At 35.7% G+C, this 11,232-nt stretch overlaps 1 non-coding gene across 1 annotated transcript; it reads left to right on the forward strand.

Annotated features, from left to right (window-relative positions):
* Positions 1-2,708: 2,708 nt before the first annotated feature.
* LOC139894848 (small nucleolar RNA R71) lies at positions 2,709-2,815 on the forward strand. Its single transcript, XR_011775328.1, has one exon. It is a non-coding gene; the product is annotated as a small nucleolar RNA R71 (small nucleolar RNA).
* Positions 2,816-11,232: the final 8,417 nt, after the last annotated feature.

The following is an 11,232-nucleotide window of genomic DNA, read 5'->3' on the forward strand; positions in this document are numbered from 1 at the left end:
AATATACACAAATGTGATTGTATTGGTCACGGGTCTATCACTTGACCCGTTTTAGCGCAAGGGTATTCATGGTGGTTTAAAGTCGATGTCCTCAAGCCCGATTGGCTTGACTTCATCATTGAAGAGTTTTAAATGATTCCCGTGAACTTTAAATGGGTTGCCTTTCCAATCAACTCAACAAATCCTTTTTCAAGTATGCTTTTAACAACAAACGGCCCATGTCATCTTGATTTAGACCAACCGGGTGACTTTTTGAAATCAAGATTAAATAATAAGACCTTGTCGTTTGGTTTGAACCTTTGGTGTTTCACATAGTGATTATCCACATTGACTTTTTCCTTTAAAACCGGTTTTTGCAATGACTTCTTTTTAACTTTTTCAAAAACACATTTTTCATCCTTTTTAAGAGCTTGGGTGGGTTTAACCACCTTCTCAAAAACATTCTCCACAATTGAGTTCAACAAGACCTTTTTATCAACACAATCCCCCCTACATTTAGGTCCAAATTTACTTCCTTAACCATGTTGGGTTTAATTAAAACATTCCCACATGCTTTCTTATCAACAATACATTCACAAACTTTTTTAAAATCATTTTTATCACAAGATTTCATAAACATTTCAAACTATTTCTCAACATCAAAATCCTCAGTTTTATCAAATTGGTCGACATCCGAAGTGTCAACCGCCAATAAAGCTTTTAAATCATTTTCTTCACACAAATCTATGACCTCGATTTGACACAAAGACTTAACATTTGACAAATTTGGTTTCTTATCAACTTCACGCACATATAAATCAAGTCTTTTGTCCTTCACCCCGATACTTAATTTATTTTGTTACACATAAACAATTGTATCGGCGGTGTTTAGAAAAGGTCGTCCCAAAATTATTGGGACTTTGTCATCCTTGTTCATTTCGAGGATCACGAAATCGGTCGGAAAAGTTAAATTGCCAACTTTGACCATAAGGTCTTCGGCTATGCCGATTGGTGTATCAAACGTTTGGTTTCCCATTTTTAATACCATCCGGGTCGGTTTTAGTTCTTCAAGATTTAACTTTTTATAAATTGAATAGGGCATAAGATTTACACTAGCCCCCAAGTCAATAAGTGCATAATACACTTCCGGCCCACCCATGTTACATGGGATTACAAACCGACCGGGATCACCCAAATTGGGAGGCATCTTTTGCTTTTTCAAAATGGCTGAACATTCCTCTACAAGAAATGTGGCCGACACCTCCTCATATTTGCCTTTTGAAGTTAAAAGATTTTTAATGAACTTCCCATAGTTAGGCATGCCCCTAAGCACTTGGATGAGGGGCATGTTGACATGAACTTGTTTCATTATTTCCATGAAGTCCCTTCATTGAGTTTCAAATTTTTCCTTCCTCAAAGCTTGCAGATATGGAATCGGTTCCATGTACTTCCTTAAAGGCGTTCCTTCATTCTTTTTACCCTTAACCCTTCGTGGTTCATCCTTTTCAACTCTTACCTCTCACGAATCCCCATTAACACTTGATTCATTCCCAAAGGTTTGTGAAGTAGGTGTAATAGGGTTTGGTGTTTGGGTTGGGGTTGTTGGGATTTGTGGTTCCTCATAAGTTGAACCACTTCTTGTTGAAATGGAATTGACAAACTCAATTTGGTTGACGTTTTCAATAGGGATAGTTCTTGTGTTGTTGTTGTTGTTGTTGTTGTTGTTGTTGTTGTTGTTGTTGTTTTGGTTTTGTTGGTTTTGGTTCTTGTTGTAATTGTGGTAGGGGCTGACTTGAGTGTTGGATGGCAAGGTGCCTTGAGGTCTTTCGACAACTTGGTTTGAAAGTCTTCCAACGGTACTTTCTAGGTTTTGAAATGAAGCGTGTTGGTGCTTCAATTGTTGCTTTAAGAACTCGTTCTCCTTTAGCAAAAATTCTTCGGTAGTTTCCACCTTCTTGATATAATTCTTCATGATTTCTTTCTTTGAAGGTTGGGATTGTTGAGTGTTTTGTTGAGGTTGTTGATTGTAACCTTGGTTATTTTGTGGTTGACTATAACCTTGGTTGTTTTGATAATTCGGATTGGGTTCGTTGTTATAAGGTTGATTGTTGTAAGGTTGTTGGTTTTGGTATTGGAAATTGTTGCTTCGGTTTTGGTTATAGTTGTTGTTGTAACTTTGGTTTCGGTTTTGGTTTTGGTTTGTAAATTCGGGTGGTGTATTAGTTTGATTGTTGAACGAGACTTGCTTTTGATTAGGATTGTAGTAGCCTTGGTTTGATGTTCCACCCCGTTGATAGTTTTGATTACTCACGTAGTTAACATGAGCATCCAAATTCATGGGAATGTCATCCAAATCAACATGGTTGCATTGACTAACTTGGGGACAATTCTTGGTGAGATGTGGCCCTTCGCACCTTTGACAACCTACTTGCATTGCAACTATCGATTGTTGTAGCATTTTCAACTCTTTCCCATACATTTGAAATTGATTATTTAGGCTTGCAAGAGTGACTTGACCATTGTCACTCTCCACTTGGGCTACACTTTTCCTTAGTAAGTCTCGTGGTGAAGGGTTCCATTCGTAAGTGTTGACCGACATATCCTCTAACATGGTTTCGGCCGCATTAGGTGACTTATACATAAAAACTCCTCCCGAAGATGCATCGAGAGTTTGTCTTGTCAAAGCATTAGTACCCCGGTAGAATGTGTTGATGTATTCTTTCTTAGTCAAACCATGCGGTGGACAAGCTCTTAGCATTTTCTGGAATCTTATCCATGCATCATACAAAGACTCATCATTCCGTTGAGTGAATCCATTAATCTCCATTCTAAGGCGCTCCGCCTTTGATGGTGGGAAAAAGTGATTAATAAAAGCTTCGGTTAAATCTTGAAAACTCCTAATAGAATCGAAAGGTAGGTTCCTTAACCTCACCTTTGCATCACCTTGAAGAGTAAAGGGGAATGCCCTTAACTTGAAAGCGTCATCGGTAACATCCTTGTTCTTGTAGATGTCACAAATATCATTAAATTGTTGAATGTGTTCAAACGGATTTTCCTCTATCAACCCTTGAAATAACATATCCTTGATCATTGTGAAGAAGTTGCCCTCGATCTACCAATTATCAACCCCAATTGGTGGTTTTGTAATGGCGGGAGCCACCAAGGTAGGTGCAACCAACCTAGCGTTCCACATTGGAGTGTCATTTGGATCATTTTATTGCTCTTGATCAACCGGTATTTAGTTGATTGGATCACCCTCTTCAACTCCGTCCATATCTACTAAACAAAATGGCAAAATCTTAAAATATTTCCTTAATATCCTTTCTTCTCTACGCTTGTAAACCCCGCATGTGTTTCTCCGGATCAGAAAATGGATGTGTAAACTCTTGATCCTTTTGGGATCTTGTTTTCATACACCAAAGTACATGTCCTTCAATCACAACACAAACACAAACGGTTTTCCAAACACAAAATAAAATATAAAAACAAGAAAAGCAACTTTTGTTAGGGTAAACCCTTACAAAAGGATCGAACGAGTAAAAGCTTAAACCAAATATCCCACTAGCTAACCGCTCCCCAGCAGCGGCGCCAAGAAAGTGTTGATGCGTGTGGAACAATACATCATTTACCCTCAAAATTTATACAAGATTCAAACACTACAAATAAGCACACACAACTAACGAGCACCTAGAACCCGGTTTTTATAGCACTTTAATGTAAGTATTCATTTCAAGTTCGTCCCAAGAGAGCGGTGTAAGTAGAATAATTGAAACTATTAATTGTCCTAGGGTTTGTTTGATTGGGAGGTTTTGATTGATTTTAATTAACAATTAAGACGTGCGCAAGTAAACAAATTTAAACTTAACAATTAAGACAAGTAACAAGTAACGAGTAACTAAATATTAAGAACTAATTTAATTAACTAAGTAGTGTTCACTTACCTAATCCTCTCTATACTTGAATTGCTCCATTTTACCCACGTTACTATCGCATTAACTATTAAATGTTTAGCATTACTACCAAACCTTAATCAAATTATACTTTGCAAACTCACATAAGCATTGCATTCTAAGATCAAGTTAAGCATGATTGGTCATTGAGATTATGCTTGGGTTGAAATCACTTAGAACCCTCCAACTATCAAAATCACTTAAGATTATCGAACACCACTATGTTGACTAAAGGCCAATTGAAAACCAACTTAAATCAAGAACACAATCACTTAAAATCCTTAATCTAGTTGTCTAGATCACTATAAGTGTTGAAGCATAAATTGATTCACTTCTCAAATTACTAAGAGAGCTACTCAATCTATGTAATCAAGGTAAAGCCTAAAACAATTGCATAACAATGGATCTATAGCTAACACAATAACACTTGTTCATGTATTTCATTCAAACAACTTCATCCAATTAATTTAGGGCAAATCCTTGCATTAGAGACTCATAGATAAGCAAACACAATCAATTTAGCCAAGCATGGCTAAGATTGCACTAATCATAAGCATTGAAACACAAATAGACATCAAATTGAGTTATTACAAGTATTTAATTCAAAACTAGATAAATAAAGGTGGAGATTACAACCCAAATACAAAGAGAAGAAGATCTAAAGCTTAACTATGATGGATCTTGAGCTTCCTTCCTTCAAATTACCTTCAAACTCCAATAGATGATGAAATTAGGGTTTTGGAAGTGAAAATCGGACTTAGAATTGCAGCTCTCTCTGAAATGACCTAATCTCTTTCCTTTTATAGTGTTTAAAATTTTGGCCTGAACAGCGACAGGAGCGCCTCCTTTGGACGAGGAGCGGCGCTTTTGGCTTTCTTCAGGAGCGCCGTTTTTGTGATTAAGTGCGGTGCTTTTGTACTAAGAGCGGCACTTTTGGCTATAAGGAATGACGCTTTTGGCTACTGGTGGAAAATGGTGCCAAAACGTATACAAGAACGTCGCTTTTCTGTGAGGTGCAGTGCTTTTGTCCATTAGGAGCGGCGCTTTTGGAGCTGATTTCTGCACTTGTAATTTTCTTTGCCTCTTTTGATTAATACTTGGCCAATTTTTCACCAAATCAAGCTTTTAGCCTTGAACTGACACTTTAGCGCAAATAAACAACTTTCGGGCCCAATGATCCTCAAAACCGAATGAAATGAGGGAGATATTGCAAGATAAAACGTGTATAATTAGAGCAATATCAATGTGTCTTACTGTTTAGAATGTGGTGTCTCAACTATTAGCACAAGATAGTTGAAGATAATTGATTCATCGTAACCAGCATAAGGATGTATGATGACCATCAGATGAACATAGAAGAACTAGCTCGAACAAAACACTTAGACGAATTATATTTATCAATGACATAATTGTTTCCTATGTTTTCTACATAAAGCATGCCTATTCAACTAACATCGAACACTAATTTGAAGAGAAAAAGGAACTAATCGGGGGTTGAAAAGTGACCTTACAAGACAACAATGGAACACAAAGGTGTATCACACGCGCATTTCGTGTATAAAATTTGTCAACGCCTTGAGAACACAACATTCTATTTGTTTATTCAAATAGTGTGTCTATCCATTTTGGGGTAATCCTGAATTAGATTCAGAACAAAAGGGAACCACGTGATTCCTTACACGTTTATTGGCTGAAGTATAAACATATATCTAACCAGAGGACAATAAAACCTTTACATGGTTAAATGGCTCTCTATAAGTAGATAACTCCACTAATATTTTAGATAGTGGTGTGGGATTTAAATTAACAGAGTGTGTAAAATTATCAGTGTGTCTGAGCTATCCATGTGTAATCTTATATGTCGATTATCTCTTCCACTACAAGATAACCGTGATTTTTAGAGATTTTAATTAATAAAAGACCAAGTATAACGACCCGGATTTTTCCGATCGTTTTATACATATGAGATTAATATTTATATAAATTAAAAATTACCAACATGATAAGCAATCCAAATTGTTGATTCTTGTGTTTTTGAAAAGAGTTTTACACAACGTTTGACCGTCCAATTTGACCGATGATATCACGAACTATATAACATACGATAATTATACGATTGTGTACATATACATATTTATACATATTTAACATGACCTAAGGATGGTTTAACATATCATTGTGTACTAATAACAATGAGTTATAAGTATACTTTGAGACTACTAACTAAAGTTTTCAAAACGGTAACTATACGTAACGTTCTTTGATATATATACCTATAACCTATAATGCTTATACAAGTATCGTATAAATACGTATTTAATTACTTTTAAAGGGCTTAAATACATAAAACAATATAAGTATATTCACAAAAGATAGTTATATTTGAATTCTCGTTCCGTTTCCTCAAGATTTTTACACGTATACCTAGGGTATATGTAACCGTATTGCACGCAGCTTCTAGATGTATTTACTATTGGTATATACACCTTTAATCATTCATTCTGAGCAGCCATCTTAGAGTCAAAAATATGTGGAACCATTATTTATCAACTTGTATGACTAATGAGCTAAAAAATAAACTTAAGGATTTTTTTTCTATATAACAAGTAAATTCGTTTTTATGATTTCACCCCATTTTTCCATTCCATTTTCTCATACTTACACTCTAAATTCTCTCTCAAAATACTCCTAACATCATACTTGATCATCTCCAAGCATTTTCACCATCTTTTACTTCATAATCAAGGTAAAACTATGTTTAAACTTTGATTCAATTCATGTAAGTTATTTATCTTAAATAAAGATATAAACTTACTTACAACCTTTGTTTTTTTTCATGATTTCACTTCTTAATCTTCCAAGTCATCAAGAACAAGTTCATATCTTGTTTATTCAGTAACTTTCTTCATCATACTTGAGGTATAACCTTGGTTCATCATCTTGTTCAATTCATATATGACTATCTTACTACGAATATATATAACAACAAGAACATAGTTTGAATGATTTCAAACTTGTTCGCAAACTAAATAGATCCTTCTAAATTGACTTTTAAAATACTTCAAGACCTGTAATATATCATAATGATATGCTAACTTAACAAGATACAACTTGATTTTACAAAGAACACCTTAAAACTGAATCTACATCGTTGGAGTGCAACCGGGGGCTGTTTTGGGTTGGATAATTAAAAACCATCTTAAACTTTGAATTGGAAGTTTATATTCTGGAAAAATGATATTTCTTATGAATATGTTAATATATAAAAATCTCATGGTGTAACTCGAAGTGTAAGTATTTTTGTAAAAATGATCATCTAGATGTTGTTTTTACAACGGAAATGATCACTTTCATAAGATTCACCAAAGTTTGACCTATAACATGTGATTTTGAATGCAAACTAAGGTATTTACAGTTCATATTCATAAATAATGACTCGATCCAAGGAAGTTACAAGTTGAACCAACAAAAACGGAGTTATATTGAAGAAACTACGGCTAAAAAAAAATTGGGTATCCGAAGCTAGTTTAGCTACGAAATTAATTGGAGTAAAACTAAACTAATCATATCTTTGCTAATTAATATGATATTTTATATATATTTACTTATGATTTGATTTTATATATTTTAGGACCACCTGTAAACAACACGAGAAGATTAATCATAAGACCTCATGATTGAACGCAGCACGTCATTTGACAACACGGTACTCTATGTACGCAACACGTCATTTGAAAACATGGTACCATGGGTCGAGATTAATTCTGATCAATACGAATACGATGGGGTCTTTATTTATTTTATTGAGCAACTAATTATGGACCACTAACATCGGACTGCTAACTACGGACTAATAGATATTAAAAGTATTATAAGTATATATGTAACGATTATTTGAAAAGAAAATATGTTAATATATTATATATATATGGATAGGTTCTTGATATCTATCGGAGACCAAGTCGTGTTAAATATCTTCAAAGCAAAAGTGAGTATATAGTCCCACTTTTAAACTCTAAATATTTCGGGATGAGAATACATGCATTTTATGATTTACATTATGGACACAAGTGATTAAAAATATATATTCTACGTTGAGTTGTACCACTGGCATACTTCCCTGTAACTTGGTAACTACTATTTACATGCGGTATTGTAAACGCGAATCCTGTTGATAGATCTATCGGGCCTGACAACCCCAACCGGACTGGACGACCAGTATTCAACGGTTGCATAGTACTTCGTTTCAGTGACTACACTTGGTACGGTGTAGTGAAATTTCATAATAAAGAGAATATGTGACGTTGATTAAATGTTAAGTATGGTTATCAAGTGCTCAACCACTTAGAATATTTTTATTAAAACGTTTGTGTATATGAAATCTTGTGGTCTATATTTATAACGCTGCTAGCATTAAACCTATATCTCACCAACTTTATGTTGACGTTTTTAGCATGTTTATTCTCAGATGATAATTAAAAGCTTCCGCTGCATTATGCCGAATTTAAGCAAGATTTGGAGTATGCATATTTGTGTCAAAAATAAAACTGCATATCGGAAGATTTGTAATGTGAAGTATGTTGGAAATCGTATTGTTATTATCAAATGTAAAGTTTGTAAAACTAAGATTATCACTAAACGATAATCATTATTATGCTGTTTGAACCTTCGATTATAATAAAGGTTATGGTTTTTATTATAAAAACGTATGCAAATTTTGAAAAATGTCACATATAGAGGTCAATACCTCGCAATGACACCAATGAGTACGTGACGTTTATATTCGATATGAACGGGACGCTTCAGGTGGTATCAGAGCTAGGTTTAATGCTGTTTATGAGCGGGTTAATCGTAGAGGGGGTTCTCACAGTGTTACCTGTGACGAAGCATTGGCTCTTACTCCTCGCGGTCCCTATTAGGGTTGGCTGTACGTTGCCGAGAGGCGGGCCGTAAAATAAGTGTCTGAGGTACTCTCAGTAGTCACCAGGCGGTTAGCTGGGAAGGCACTGAGTGGGTTGTGTCCCCACTGTTGCTTCAGGTTGTATCAGAGCGTTGGTCTTAGAGAACCAGAAAATTTGCATTAGTGCGTCTTATCGAGTTTGTTAGGATGCATTAGTGAGTCTGGACTTTGACCGTGTTTGATTTCAAAAACTATTGCTTATCCTTGTTGGTTAAAAATTAATATGTAAATATTATGTGGTACTAACGTGCTAGTTGTTATGTGATAGATGTCTGGCTTAGAACTTGTTATCACATTCAGCGACTCCGAATCAGAATCCTCAGATAGTGTTCCAGTCATTAACCTATCCGATGATGAAAATGACACCTTTGGGGAAGACTCACAATTTCTGGATGAATCAATTGAAGAGGAACTTGAAAGTGATCATGAGGAGGAAGAAATACAGGAAATTACGAAAGACAAGTTCAAACGAGGAAAGAAACGAAAGGTTACTGAATTGGAAAATCCAAATCCTGAGTTTAGTGAGGATGTTGTGGCACCAACTCCACCAGACACTTCCACCCCTATTCCCGCTATTACTATTAGTTCTATCCCGATATCTAGTTCTTCGGTCCCTCAGCTAAAATGCAGGGAGACAGCCAGGATAACCTTTAAGCGATTTCTTTAAACACAAACGTTTTGGGTTAAATGATGCGCTGTTGTTTTAAACCATGGGATCATATAACATTTTGTATAATATTACTAGTGTGGTTTATTTAATGTTTGATGTAAGATAAGCAAATGTAAAATAGTGAAGTGTGAAATGCAATAATTTTCCATGGTTGAGTATTATTTGGGTGGTAGTAATTGATTTTCGTACTAAGCTATTAAGTATGAACTTTAACGGGTAGGTACTACTCTATATATAATTATAAAACGCTAATAAGAAGAAAAGGCTTTTATAATAATAACTGGTTCATATTATTAATAAGCTACGATGTACTGTAAATACACACTACATCTATAATATTCCATGTGAATAATTATTTTTTTCATTCTTATTGAAGATTATGGCGCGATTGAACCGAATGATGGAACAAGAAATTGAGGAACTCATCAATCAGCGAGTGAACGACAGAATGTTATGGGTCGAGGCTGCAAGAGGTGCTGCAGTTAACCCAAATCCTCGTGTGTGATGCACCTACAAAACTTTTCAAGGTTGCAAGCCCTCATCATTCAGTGGAACAGAAGGACCGGTCGGTTTAACCCGGTGGATCGAAAAGATTGAGTCTGTGTTTAAAATCAGTAGTTGTATTGAGAAGGACATGACCAAGTATGCATCGTGCACCCTATAAGATAGTGCACTTACGTGGTGGAAAAACTATGTGAAGGCTGTAGGAGGAGATGTAGCTTATGATACTCCATGGGAAGAATTCAAAACAATGCTAATCAACGAGTATTGTCCAAGAAACGAGGTTAGGAAGTTAGAAACTGAATTACGAAGCTTGAAAGTTGTTGGTACTGAACTCACCAACTACAATCAGCGATTTATGGAATTAGCTTTGCTATGTCCCGAATTGGTACCAACCGAAGAATGGAAGATTGAACTCTACAAAGATGGTTTGCCTAAAAATGTCAAGACAAATGTTACAGCATCGAAACCCAAGACTATTCATGAAGCCATCACTATGGCAAACGAGTTGATGGACCAGATTATTCTGGATAAGAACACCAATGTCAAGACATCGGGAAATAAAAGAAAGTGGGAAGGTAATCATCAACAATCCAACAAGAAACAAGAAACCACGCAAGGTGCGGGTAGCGGTTCGAGCTCAGGTTACAAGGGACGAAATCCTTTATGTAACAGATGCCACAAACATCACTCTGGTTATTGTAATGTAGTGTGCAACAATTGTAATCGAAGGGGTCATCTTACTGAAGATTGTAGGGTTCCCGTTACAATTACAAATGACACCAAGACTCCTGCCACTAATGCAAATAGAATTGCCTTGGCCACTGTTACTTGTTATGGGTGTGGGAAACAGGGTCATTATAAGAGCCAGTGCCCGAATCCAGAGAAGAATAACGGACCTGCACTTGGAAGAGCATTTATTATTAATGCTAGAGAGGCGCGTGAAGACCCGAAGCTTGTTACGGGTACGTTTACCATTAATAACTTATCAGCATCTATTATATTTGATACTGGTGCCGATAGAAGTTATATGTGTAGAGACTTTTACGCAAAATTGAATTGTTCATCATTACCTCTAGATGCTAAGTACATGATTGAGTTAGCTAATGGTAAACTAATTAAAGCCGATAAAATTTGCCGTGATTGTAAAATAAATTTAGCCGGAGAAACGT

The sequence above is a fragment of the Rutidosis leptorrhynchoides genome, chromosome 2 (genome assembly GCF_046630445.1).
Source record: "Rutidosis leptorrhynchoides isolate AG116_Rl617_1_P2 chromosome 2, CSIRO_AGI_Rlap_v1, whole genome shotgun sequence".
In the NCBI taxonomy this organism is placed as follows: domain Eukaryota; kingdom Viridiplantae; phylum Streptophyta; class Magnoliopsida; order Asterales; family Asteraceae; genus Rutidosis; species Rutidosis leptorrhynchoides.